The following is a 14,582-nucleotide window of genomic DNA, read 5'->3' as shown; positions in this document are numbered from 1 at the left end:
TGTCACATTCAAAAAAATGCTGCTGTCTTGTGATACCCCAAAGTCAATACATTTCTTAGTGACCTTTTTACCTTATTCATCACAGGCAATAGAGATTTGGGGTTTTCAATATGGCCAATGCATCCCCAAGGTTTAGTCATAATGTTGTGCACAGTTCAAAAGAATCAAGTCACTCAAACCTCTGGGATATCAATCTGTCCAGTTTAGTAAGTGTAAGAGATTGTGAACCGCTTTTACTCACACTAGTGCAGATGAAAATAACAGAAGAGAGACTTAACAGCACACATCACAGACCACTTTTTTTTCATCAGTCTATTTTACTACTGATACTGTACTGAAGCATGAGACAGTACTTCCAGCCCATAGTCAAGATCCTTCAGGAAGGCACATCCATACATGCTGTTACAAAGCAACACCACGTACAAATATTCACATGTAATTAATTTTAGTGCTTTTGTCATGAACTAAGAATTATTGGTTCCACAGTTTCTGCAACTACAGAGGTATTTAAAATATGAAAATATCTAAATAACTATTGGACACATTTACACTTTAAGCTACAATAGACCACCACATCTGTCAGCCATGCTTTTGTCACCTAAAACGTCAAACTGCATTACCTGGATTTTGTATCTATTTATGTCCGAACTGTAATGTGACGTCTTGCAGATGAATATACACACAGGTATTCTAGCCAATGCACTGAAAACACCAACCATGACATTCTTAATGAAAAAGGTGTTTTTACAGACTTGATGCTCACCGAGGGCATTTAAATCTAGATTATTCTAACCTAACTGCAAGCAACTATACAAAAGCAGGTAACAGCTTTACTATGAATCTTAGCTAAACAGTGTTATGCTGGGAACTGTGTTTGGAAGAGGTGTGCTTACAGTATGATGACAGATGTAATGTGTAGAACAGGATTGGATAGAATGCGCTTTTTCAATATTTGACTGAAAAATGTCAGGTGTGATTTATAGCTTGTCACAGTTTTTTTTTTGTTTTTTGTTTTATTCTTTTTTTTTCTATCATGGTCTAACGTTTTTAATTCCCAAAGAGCAATGGCTGTTTCTGCCCTTTCACAAATTTCTATCGCAAATTACTTGTGCCTTGAGTCAGAGTCTAGCTTTCAGTTAAAATCTGGGGTGACCTTGGGGTTAGGAACCACATGGTCTGAATATTTTTTCTTTTCAATAATTGTTATTAAAAAATTTTAGGTAAACAGAAAATGTAATACAATTGAAGACAGAAAACAAATTAAGTGTGATGTACATCGCTGTGTAACATGTTGGCACTATATAAATACTGTTTAATAGTATTAGCACAAACAGTGTTCAGGTTTAACTTGATTCAGAAAATATCTAACAGCAATGACGGCACAGACATAGAAAATCTGTGACACATGTCACAGTGCACAAGGTATCAATTTTTAGTAAAATGTATAGAAAGAGGCTTTACTTAGTACATATATATTCAAAATGAAACCTCAAGGCCTCACATTGTGGACCTTCCTGTCACTTTTTTCCTGCACCAGAAACAAAATTGCACTGATACTGGGAATGACAAGAACACACTGAAGAAAAAGAGGAGAGAGGGAGCAAAACGGGTGGTCGGGGGGGGGGGGGGTGGTCATGGTTGACTTGCATAATGATTTTTCAAAACAAGTAAAGTATTGCAAACTAGATAATTACTTGTGTTTCTGTACTGGTTATATGTGCAGCACTTACAAATGCAATATGAGCATATAAATTAAGTTCTTTAGGATTTGTAATAATAATAAACTCTCTGCACCAATCAATATTTTCATTTTTATATGTTGTGTACATTAAAGAGGAAGAAAGAATCTGATTTTTTTGGTGTAGGTTAAAGTAAAGTAGTCTTTCCACAAACCATATGAATTTGTGAGGTATATCAGGATTTTTAGGTGCTTGTTATGAATAATTGACAACTATATTTAAAGTTAAAAAAGTTTAATTTATTATCCATTGCTTTAAAAAAACATATCACAAAAATTGCATTGATACATTTATCATATTTGCAGCATCCAAATCACATATATGTCTAATGAACCATTTGTACTGTCGAGTCCCTGACGCGTTTCACCCGCAGGCTTCCTCACAGGGACACAGTATTCCAAACCTATCAAGCCATATATGTATGCTCTAAAGCAGAAAAACATAAATAAATACATTTTTGCAAACATATATTTAAATTTTAATTATTTGTGATATTTGAAATGACCCAAGAGACAGAAAATGTGCCTACTTGTATATGTAGTTTGTATATGTAGTAGATTAATAAACCTTCTATTCAAGGAAGTTATAAAGCAAATTTCAACATGTATCCACAGGTAACTCAATTGCTTTAATTATAGGCGCTGTGATCCCCTAGTGCCAATCCATACCAACTTTTTACTCTCACCAAAGTGCAGAGATAGTAAAACACAAAATTCTACTTGTAGCTTTTTCATCCAGGTATACAACACTAATAGGTTAACAGCAATCGCCACCTACAAATTTAAATTTAATAATTATATATGCAAACAGTTTCTCATTTAGCAGATCTCACAAATCTCCACAGTTTTTAGTTATGTTATTTATACCAATGCCATAAAGTTTCATTTTTAATAATAAACAGGATTTATACAGCCCCAACATATTACGCAGCGCTGTACATTAAATAGGAATTGCAAATGACAGACTAATACAGACAATGATACAGGAGGAGAGGACCCTGCCCCATGTCCATATAATGTCATCTTGAAAACACAACTATCAAAAAATAGTGGTCTTTAAGTGTAATCCTCTCTGGGTCACAGCTATCCTACGTGTGTCTGAATCCTGTCTTCCCAGATCGTCTTTATTTGTATCTGGTGTATGGTTTCCCACGTGGTGCATATTTGTGCACCGGAAGCACATGGGATGCTCTGCTCTTTGTAAAACATGGTTCAAATGAACCATGTTATTTGTAAACAAATTTTTTGAATTTCGTCATGTTTTGTGTGTATTTAGGTAAAATTCTAGTTATCGATTTTTCTTTCTTTTTTAATTTTTGGCCAAAGATTATTTCCCCTCTATTCATTCTTTTTACTTTCTAAGATTAGTAACATAAGATTACTTAAAAGTCCATTCTATTAGACCTAGACATTAGTAAATGTATTGGGAAAAATCCATCAATAACTTATTTGAGAGCCCCATCATTGAGGGACAAACTTGTCAGATATCATTTTGAAGTACCAGAAGACAGACGAGACAGACCCAAGGGAACTAGATGTTGTAAAAATGCAAAGATTGCAGATGGAACTAACAGCCGGGGGGGGGGGGGGGGGGGGGGGGGTGTACTTAGCTATATGTAGTTGTAAATGTTTTTACATGGGTAAAACTAAACATACAAGAATTTATGAACACATTTAGAACATAAAAAAATGCTAAGAATAGTCATATGGGCCAAACACACAGTTATAATATTGATGAAGTCAAATTTCTGGCTTTGGGAAAAGTTAGCTGGGATCCAAGGGGCAGAGACACTGATAGATTTACCAATACAAAAAGAAAGCAAGTGGATATATAATTTGAGAGCAATGTATTACCCACGATTGAATGAGATGAATGACTATAAATCATTTCTATAAAAATGAAAGAGAACCTGGCTGAGTGGGGAAGAAGATGGGGGACTCTTCTTTTTATTTTATTTTGTATTGCACTTTTGTATTGTTCAGGTTGATGTCTGTATTTATTGACCCATAGAGACAACATACGCACCAACGGAGGATGGATTAACAACATCTGAATTACTACTCCCCAAATTAAATTACTAATAATGTAGTATATAGAAAAATGAAATCGATATTGCAGAATAAATATGGAAAATATCAATATGACTAAGTTCAAATATATATTTGGTAATTTATTTATTGGAGATTCAGGGAAGAATTAAGGGCAAGAACTGAAATTAGATCAATTAACAGTTAACCGTACTGTTTTTCCATGCCTGCTTAAAACCTGGAGGGAGCTGTGTTACTTCTACAGCTCTTCATGCTTCTTCAAATTGCCCTGAAGTCTGCGAATGCAAGTTATTCTAAGAGATCTCGCAATATCTGGTGTTTGCGATTCAGGTTGAACTGCAAGCCAGAAGTGATTATCATTCATACTTCCGATATGTAAATCGGAAACATACAGCACAGCACGTACGTGCGCTTTTGGGAGACCAGAGGTTTCCACCTGACGGACTGAATCCAGCCTCCGTACTCTGATTAGGTAAATGGATACACTTCATCTCTGGAGTTCAGAACTGACTAGTGAGGGGGTTAACATGGTTCATTTTAACCATGTTTTACAAAGAGCAGAGCATACCATGTGCTTCGGGTACCTCAATCGGAAATGCCCATCCAAGTGCACAATTATGCACCACATGGGAAGCCATATACAGCTACATTTAAGAAGGATCAGGGCAGACAGGACTCAGACACAGGAAGGATAGCTATGACTCAAAGAGAATTACACTTAAAGACCACTAAGTTAAGCTTTTAATGATGGAAAATGACATTTTTTGATAGTTGTGTTTTGAAAATGACTTTATATGGACATGAAACTATATGAAAGGAATTATTTGCATACATAATTAATAAATTTAAATTTGTTTGTAGGTGGTGATTGCTGTTAGCTATTGGTTGTTGTATACCTGGATGAAAAAGCTAAAGGTGGAATTTTGTGTTTTACTATCTCTGCACTTTGGTTATAGTAAAAAGGTTTATGGATTGACACTAGGGGATCACAGCGCCTATAACTAAAGCAATTGAGTTACTTGTGGATACATGTTGAAATTTGCTTGATAACTTCCTTGAATAGAACGTTTATTAGTAATTCCCTTTGGTGAATATATAATGTTGATTATTTAGAACTACATATACAAGTAGGCACATTTTCTGTCTCTTGGGTCATTTCAAATATTACAAATATTTAAATTTAAAGCTATGTTTGCAAAAATGTATTTATTTATGTTTTTCTTCTTTAGACCATACATATACGGCTTGACAGGTTTGGAGTACTTTGTCCTTGTGAGGAAGCCTGCGGGGGAAACGGGTCAAGGACTCAACAGTACAAATTGTTCATTAGACATATATGTGATTTGGAAACATGATAAATGTATCAATGCAATTTTTGTGATATGGTTTTTAAAGCAATGGATGTTTTTAACATTAATTATACTTCTCGATTATTCGTAACAAGCACCTGAAAAATCCTGATATACCTCATATGAATTTGTGGTAGATAAAAGAAGGATGTGGTGCTCCTAATGCTATTTTCCCACATAACTATCTAACTGTAAAAAAAAAAAAAAAAAAAAAAAAAAAAAGTAGTGTTTCCTGTGTAATGCCACTTTGCCGCATTCATGTGGTAATATTCTAATAGTAACCAAGCATACGTGTAGTTTCTAGCAAACCAATATGTTTGGGCATGAGATCAGGTGACACGCCTTCCTGAAACTGTTAAAAAAAATGTGCTAATCTCACTGCACATATGTATGATTGGCACTTTTTTCCCTTACATTCCAGGAAAGCCCAAAGCTTTCTGGGATACATGATGCGGTAATTAACGAAAAAATTGTCGTGATAGGTCTGCTTGAAGGGTTGTGATGCACGGACGAGCAGGACGCCGATAGAACCAGGTAAGTGGGTTTTTTAAATGTTTTCAGCTACCCCGAGTGTGGCTCGGGGTTACCGCTTTTTGCATGTTTTTTTTACCCCGAGCCATACTCGGGAATACCACTAAGGTGGTTAAATGAGCAGAAAGTAGGAGCAAGCTGAATAAGATGAGGAAGACTGTTCCAAAGAGTCAGGGCACCTCTAGAAAAGTCTTGCAGCCATGTGTGTGATGAGTTTATGAGTGGGAAAGTCATTAGTAGGTCATTGGAGGAGCAAGGAGAGCGAATGGGGTGTATTTTTCTATGAGGTGAGAAAGGTAAGTTGGACAAGAACTCTGAAGGGATTTGATTCTAATGTGAAATGGAAGCCAATGAAGAGAACTACAAAGAGAGGCAGGAAGGAACTACAAAGAGAGGCAGTGGTGAGAAGGATGAATAAGTCTGGCTGCAGCATTCATAATAGATTGTAGAGGAGAGAGTTAGGTTAGTAGAATACCAGAGAGGAAGAGGTTACAGTAGTCCAGACAAGAGATAAGAGCGAGAACAAGTAGTTGAATTGTTCTGAATATGGGGGGTATATGAGAGGGCAGAGTTGAAGTTGATGCCAAAACAACATGCCTGAGGGAAGGGATAAATAACAGTGTTGTTAACAGTTAGAAATATGTCAGGGAGATTTGAACGTTTAAGGGGTGGAAGATTAGACAGAAGATTACCGGAAATTCCGTTTTATCCAGTTTGAGTTTAGGAAATCTGTCAGCCATCCATGATGAGATGGCTGACAGGCAGCATGAACCCTTATCCAGGATTGAGGGAGACAGGTCAGGGGTAGACAGATAGATTTGCGTGTCACCAGCATACAGATGGTACTGTAATCCAAAGGAGGATATGAGACTACCGAGTGAGGAGGTGTGACTTTTGGGGAACACAAACACAGAGGAGAGTGGGAGAGGAGGAATTACCATTAAAAGAAACTTGGATTGAACGGTCAGACAGGTTGGAAGCAAACCAAGAGAGAGCAGTGTCAAAAGCAGAGCAAAGATCTAGGTATAGGAGAAAGGAAAAGCTGCCTTGGGACTTGGCTCTGATAAGGTCATTGGCCACTTTACTAAGTGCTATTTTGGTGGAATGGGCAGCTTTAAGGCCAGACTGGAGTGGGTTAAGGAGAGAGTTGGTGTTCGTAATCGTTTTATAGACATGGCACTTGAAAAGTTTAGAAACATATGGGAGAAGGTAGATAGATTGGTAGCTAGAAGGTAGGGAGGGTCTAGTGAGGGTTTCTTGTTTGAAAGCAAAGTGGTATATACCAGTAGAAAGGGAGTAGATCAAAGGAATTTGGGTCAAGCAAACAGGTAGTAGATGAAAATGATGAGAGAAGAGAGGAGACTTTATCCAGAGTAACAATGCTGAGGGAGGTTAGTGAAAATTTACAGGTGGAAAGGGGTGGATATAGTTGAAGTAGCATGGTGATCAGTGACATCAAGTCTGATTTTGACAATTTTATCTCTAAAGTAGGTTGAAAAGTTTTAGGTAGAGAAGGTAGTTGTGGAGAGAGCAGGTTTGGGGGTTAGGAGGGAGTTAATTGTTGAGGAAAGGCTCAAATAATTTTGCTTGTTGACAGTGAGTGCAGTGTTAAAAGTGTTGTCTGGCTTTGTAGTCCATGAAGTCAGCACTGAGGCCAGATTTCCTCCACTTGCGCTCAGCTGCACGAACAGTCTTTTGTAGATGTTTGGTGTTATTGTTGTTCTAGGGTTCGCAGGACAGAGGTAGGGGAAGGTGGCAAGGGCAACTTTATCCAGAGTCAGAGAAAAAGTTGGATTGAACAGAGTGGCAGCTTTATGAGGAGATGGTGTTTTACAGAGAGTGGGGGCTAGGGATGTAAGGCAGTTTGAGAATAGGTTGTGGTCAAGGTTACGGATGTCTCTCTGACATTGACCAGGTCTGGGATGAGTTTGGAAAATACCCGGTCCAAAGTGTGTCCGGCGATGTGTGTCCAAAGGTGGAGGTAATGGAGAGCAGTGGTGGCTGAGGAAGGACAGTTGGGGTTGTCCACAGCAACCTTAATGTCACAGAGGATGAGGGTGGGCAGGTCATGAAAGAGACTGTGTGAAAGCCAAGAGTATCTTGCTGAAAGGTAGGCAAGAGGGAGGCTGTGTGGGGGACCAGGGTTGGGTGAGATTTCACTAGCAAATAGCAGGTGTAGGAGTACTAAGAAAGCAGGAGAGTGAAGGAGCAGTCAGACAAGGAGTTAAAAGACTGGGGAGGAGGAGGAGAGGGAATAGAACCAGTAAAGAGAGTACACAAACAAAGATATCAAAACACATTCTTATATACATTATCAGTGTCCTCCCCAGCCCCTTTTAGCTGGGCGCACCACCCCGCACTTTTCAGCAAACACCCAGATGTTTTTGGATGGTTACTGATGAGTTGGGTCACAATACAGGGTCAGCCACCCACCTACAATTTCTTCCCACCCGGCTCAAAAAAAATTCTGGGTTAAGGACTGCATTATGTTTAATAAAGTGGAATGGCACAGGGAATAAGTATTGAACACATTTAATAAAACTTATCTAATACTTAGTGGAAAAACCTTTTTTGTTAATGGCAGCTTCAAGATGCCTCCTAAATGAAATAACTAACCACCTGCATTGCTCAGGTGTAACTTTGGCTCATTCTTCCACACACACGGTCTTCAAATCGTGAAGGCCTCTTTTAAGAACTGTGATCTTCAGTTATTTCTACAGGGAATCATTGCCTTGCTGAAATGTCCACTCTCATTTCATCTTCAGCATCCTGGTAGAGGGCAGCACAATCTTATCAAGACCCGGCTACATTTCTCCATTCATCCTTCTTCAATTATATGAAGTCTGCCAGTACCATATGACAAACCCCATGACATGATGTTCACACCTCCAAACTTCACTGTTGGTATGGTGTGTTTTGGGTGATGTGCAGCACCATTTATCCTCCTAACGTTGTGTGCAATGACATCCAAAGAGCTCAATTTTGGTCCCATGTGACCAGAATATATTCTCCCAGTATTTCACTGGCTTGTCCAAATGTTGTGTAGCAAACTTTAAACAAGCTTCAACACGCTTTTTCTTCAACCAGTAGAGTCTTGCATGGTGATCGTGTATATAGGCCATGTCCATTGAGTGCATTACGTATTGTTTTCTTTGAAACAATTGTACTTGATAATTCCAAGTCTTTCCTAAGCTCTCAGCAAGTGATTGTTGGCTCTTGGACAACTCGTCTAAATATTATTTTGATTCCTCTGTCAGAAACCTGCAAGGAGCCCCTTCTCATTTGTTTTATGGCGAAATGATATTCTCACTTCCAGGGTATGGCCCCAACTGTGCTCAAAGGAACATTCATCATATGTCTGTAACCAATGCCATCAGTACGTATTCCAACAATAAAGATTGTGATGATCTGGCGAGAGTAACCACCAGATCAGGTGACACGCCTTCCTGAAACTGTTAAAAAAAATGTGCTAATCTCACTACACATGTGTATGATTGGCACTTTTTTTTCCATACATTCCAGGAAAACCCAAAGCTTCCTGGGATACATGATGCGGTAATAACGAAAAAATTGTCGTGATAGGTCTGCTTTAAGGGTTGTGATGGTCTGGCGAGAGTAACCAGAAGAAAAAAGAAGATGAAGGCGCTGGATGTGGAGGACGAAGGCGGATTCCAGGATAGCAGGTGACCCAAATGAAGACAGCGCCAAAGAAATCAGGGGCTCTGTGGAAGGAAAGGTAAGTAAGATTTTTTTGTTTTTGTTTTTGGTTTAGTTCCGCTTTAAAGTATTTCAGAGTGTAGGCAATGACAGCCCTTTAACATTTTGCATATCTTATTGAAGGTTACCAAGCAACTTCAGATAAATCAAACAGTGGGCTTGAACAGGAGAACCCGAACTCATAATTAAACCCAGCAACTACAGAAATTTGACTAGTTATGAATAAAGGTGTGGACAAGTTACTATTTGTTTATTCCAATGTTTAAACCAATATTCCAATATTCCAAGTTTAATCAAACTTGCACAATCATTAGGATATATATATATATATTTGTTATAAATTGTATGCTGCTTCCCCACCTCTTAAATTGTAAACTCTTCCAGGTAGGGTCCTCTCCTCCTCCTGTGTCTGTCATTTGGAACCCCTATTTAATGTACAGCGCTGTGTAATATGTTGGCATTATATAAATACTGTTTATTAATATTATGATGTATCTGTTTGCGGTATTTAATTTACATTCTTAGAATCCTCATCTTTCTCATATTTCATTATGTATCCCAATTATTTGTACTTTGAAAAGATAATTTATCAGACCATCTGCTTTTCTAGAATTTAAATATACTCAAGATTAGTGACATTTGTGCCCCAAGAATTGTTGAGACTGTGATGTACGCAATGTGTACACTGTACTGTATTCACTTTCTAGTAGCAGATGTAATGCCATTTTTAAATGGGCATCTACATCCAAAAGATGCAAAAGTTCAATTCTAACGTAAAGTATCTAGGAGTGAAATGGACACTTGTGCTGTGTTTCTTATACAGCAACTGTTCATCTTCATTTTACTACAAGGCCAGGAATGTCCTAAACTGCACCAGGGTTAGTGTTTAGGAAGCAGCTTTTACAGGTCAAACAACTAAGACCTTGACTTCACTACTGAAAATTAATTACAAAGTAGCCAATATTTTGTTATTCAGTATGATTTGCTATATATTACCAAAGAAATATGACAACACCATTTAACAGTATTGCAGTTATGTGCAATATCCCCCCCAGGACTATAATACAATAGCATTTCACAATAATCACAATAAGTGATTAATGTGTTTTCTCCATCACTCATTTAAAGCAACAAATAACCTGCAACTGAAAAACTCAAAAAGGGAGGCATGACTTCCGCTACCTACAGCAGGTAAATAAGAAGTTTATTTTCAACTATAGGCACAGCTACCTGGCTGGCCGGATCAGTAAGATTTGTTTCTTCATTGCTTCCTTGCCAACAAACAAAATTCTGTAGCATTATGGTCATTGAGTGAGCTATGTCCATTAGCTAAAAAAGAATCGTAGTTTGGTAATTGTGCTATTGACATTCACAATAGAGATCTGTGTAAATAAACAGATTAATAATAATGTTTTTTTTTATACTGCCTAACATAGTCTATCTTCAAAATGTGTGATGTAAATTTGAACTGTATTGCCTATTTTATATTGCAATTGTAGAGAGTGATGTTACTGTAGAGAAGTTATGAATATTGGTGTTTATTGCCAAAAAAGCACAGCTTTTAGGTTAAAGCAAATATGTTTGGAGAAGATTTAAGAAGGTTATTATTGCTGCCTCTCCTAAATAGTAGATTTCTGTCACAGAACTGTTCTGTAAAGAGGGATGCGCTTGCGCTTTTTTAATGTTATGGTTTTACTAATAGAGGAATTGTGTATCAAATCTACTTAGTCCTCTGTCCAAGTCGATTTGTCCCACATTTTTATGGCTTGAATCTCAAAGCCAGTATGTCAAATGTAAATGAAAAAAGGGGTCAAGCTGGGCCAAATAAATAGATTCACATTAGGTCCTAGTAGGCTGCATCTACATGGCTCTGAAATATATTTGGGCTGTAAGGCAACTCAGAATAGTTGTAGCTGAATCAAACATTCTATTCTAAAACAACATACAGTTACCGACTGCTGGGAAACATCTACATCTAATGTCTGTTTTCACTAAAATATTTCCAGTTTTTTGATCACCGGAAAGACTGCTGTTGGTGTTGGACTTTTTTTTTACCTTTTTTTTTTTTTCTTTTTATTCTGATGAACTCACTCTTTTATCTACTGTTGGATGTTGGACTTTTTTGACCTATCTTCTTTTTTTTTATTTTTATTTTAATAAACTCTTATTATCATGAATATGAAAAATGTTTGTAAATATCCAATCTTATTCTGTTGTTTTTAGATATCTACTGACTGCAATTTCTCATGAATGAATGTGGCTGTTCAGCAGTCATGAAATATAAAAAGGTAAATTCTACCTGAATTACCTCTATAACACTGCACATACTGAACTCTATTTTCCTCCTGTAGTAGACCTGCCATTGAGGCATTAAAAAGCTGTAATTTCCTGTTGAGCACCCCTCCCTCCCATGTCTGTGGTGCTTAGGCTTTGTGTCCTATTGATTGTGGCTGTGTGCTAACAAATCTCTATTGTCCAGGGAATGGAGGGCTGGCGGGGTCTGAAGAATTGCTGTCTGCTTTCTATTTAAATCCAGGTAGCCCTATTCATGAAAGAGCCTGTTCAGTGGCTATGTGCGGAACATAAGGCTTGGCCAAGGGCTGTAGGGTACAGCCAGACGTTAATAAAATCTGCATGAGACAGTAGGTCTTGCAGGCCATGATTTGCAGTAATAAATGCATTCATCAACACAATTATGATATAAATAATACAGCACCTGCTTGACCTGCTGTTTATACATTGTTAAAAATCCTTATTTGAACCCAGTGTCTTCTTTACTGTGGAAGAGCTAAAAGACAGTTTCAATTTACAACTGATGTAAACAGCAAACAAACTAAAATAACAGTATTTTGTTCACATACCAGATTGTTTACAATTGAAGAGCTAAAAACCCAAGCAATGTAAACTCAAAACAACTGATGTAAATAGCAAATGTGCAAGTAAACATTTAAAATTTAGGAAAGAAGCTGAAAGTAGTCAGTAATCTGACTTTTTCAGTGGCTTTTATTATTTTAAATAAATATATATATACACACACACACACAATTAGGATATATATGTGCACACAAATGCATATTAATGATGTCCTGTGTTATATATATATATATATATATATATATATAAAGAAGCCAAGCAGAGGAAATGTTCTGTACGCTTTCATGTTCAATGCTTTGATGTCAGATTAATCACACACATTTTTACAAATTCAGCTCTAACGCATGCTATAATCTACACACATGCATTTGCCCCATGTCCTCATCTGCTTCCCTGCTACACTCTCATGTGACATCCTGCAGCCGGCGCAAACAACGACAGGAGACCACATTTAAAAGCCAAGTTATCTATAGTTTAGGCAGATTGTATAGCTAACAGTGGAAGTTCGGACCCCAATTGGCAAAGGTGACCTTTCCTGCAAGTATGATGGCTTACCTGTTGAATGTTCTGACCTCAAAATTAGCAGCTATTTAGAGTATAGGAATCCGCAGCATTGACCTGCGTGTAGTGTACGCTCTTAAAGACAGACATGCACTCCAGCAGCTGTGTGTGGATCATTGTAGACAAAAGCAGGCGCGACTGGAGGGGAGGAGGAGAAAAGAAGGGGGGCAGTGGGCAGGTTTGGGAACGTTTCCTGTCACTTAGCACATTCCTCTTCACTTGGTTTGGGAGACATTTGGACAAGGGGGCATTACTCTCTGTACTATTTACCCATTGTGGGATTTTAGTTTTTGCATTGGTTGCTGATTTGTTTTTGTTTTTTTGTCTGCTAAATTTTCTAGGTTCCCAAGCAGCCAAACATATTAACCCTTCTTCTGCCAAGTAGTATCTGCAGATGGCAGCAACTGCTGGCAACATTTTTTTTCTTCAGAAAACAGCAGTCCAAATGAGGTTGGCTCATATTCTGTCAGGCTTTTACTGAATGGATCTTTCAGACAGTAAGTTACAGAAGGTTGAATAGGAAAACTAATAAAAGGTATTTATTAAGGGTATTGATGATGGTAAGCATGTTTAGCAACCAACCATAGCCAATTTTTCAATAAGGTCAGTGAAAGCTTTGAGTACTGGGGCTTGTTAAAGGCACTCTTAAAAAACAAAAAGAAAAAAATGCAGCTTTTACACCAGTGATTTTTTATTGTTCTGCAATAATATTTTTATCCAGTATTTATTAGGCAGCAACATGTTATGCAGCGCTCTACAAAGTCCATAGTCATGTCACTAACTGACCCCCAAAGAGGCTCACAATCTAATTTCCCTACCTAATTTTATGTCATTAACACAGTCCAATTTGGGGGCAAGCCAATTAACCTAACTGCATGATTTTGGAATGGGTGGAAACCAGTGTACCCGAAGGAAAGCCACACAAAAAGTGTTTAACTTTTTGTCCTCAAGAAAAGTTTCTTTGTGTTGATTTGATCTATTTGATAATGCAAGTTGCAATTGGCAAGGCACAGTAACTCAGAGCAACAACTAAGTAATATTTTGTTTTTCCTAATATATATTTTTGATTCTCTCCCGTAAGTGCCCAGTACAAGTGTTAGGCATTTCTGAAGCCAGCATATATATACCTACTCAGCTAATATTGGATTGTCGAGTTCTCCTATTAATCAGGTGGTCTATGGCCAAGTGATTGCAGGCTATCCATATTTGCTATATTCTTGATTTTCCACCTCAGTTTTTTTTAAAAGAGTCAGCAGTATAGATAAAGAAACAATTTTGATTTGTTTTTTTAGGCAATCTTTTACTTTCCTGGTTAGGGCATATTACCCTTTATAACCACTATATTTTAGTTTTAGGCTAATCAAAATAACTAATAATAATAATAATAACTAAATTACTTTTAAATATATAGAAACTTTTATAGTCTGTGGGTAAAAGTCTTTTTTTTTCCAGTTATAAATCAGGCATAGGAAAGGTTTGAATTAGTTGCAGCTACTTTGTGTCTCTTGCACAAAAGCTGGTTGACCCCTGTGGCTCACCTATCACCAACAAACTGCCTGGATATAGTTGATCTGGCTCAGTCCCTCCCTCTCTAGTGGAACCAGCCCTGAGGCTAGCAGGGTGATTGATTTCATTTTTTAGGACAAATATTCTTGCCTTTACTAATTTGCTAATTCTTTACCACTTTTACTATCCATTAATATTCATACTGTGTTAAAAAATGACACATTGCAAGAGATTGAAACCTCTAGAATAAGAAATAT

At 37.4% G+C, this 14,582-nt stretch overlaps 1 long non-coding RNA gene across 1 annotated transcript in view; it reads right to left on the bottom strand.

Annotated features, from left to right (window-relative positions):
* Nucleotides 1-12,953, bottom strand: part of LOC140343330 (uncharacterized) — a 30,423-nt gene extending 17,470 nt beyond the window's left edge. Inside the window, exon 1 of the long non-coding RNA XR_011923299.1 lies at nucleotides 12,814-12,953. This is a non-coding gene — a long non-coding RNA (uncharacterized lncRNA). The remainder of the gene's footprint in view (nucleotides 1-12,813) is intronic.
* Nucleotides 12,954-14,582: the final 1,629 nt, after the last annotated feature.

This window comes from Pyxicephalus adspersus, chromosome Z (assembly GCF_032062135.1).
Source record: "Pyxicephalus adspersus chromosome Z, UCB_Pads_2.0, whole genome shotgun sequence".
Lineage (NCBI taxonomy): Eukaryota > Metazoa > Chordata > Amphibia > Anura > Pyxicephalidae > Pyxicephalus > Pyxicephalus adspersus.
Note: the sequence above shows the minus strand (reverse complement) of the source record. Positions and strands in the feature narration are given on the sequence as shown.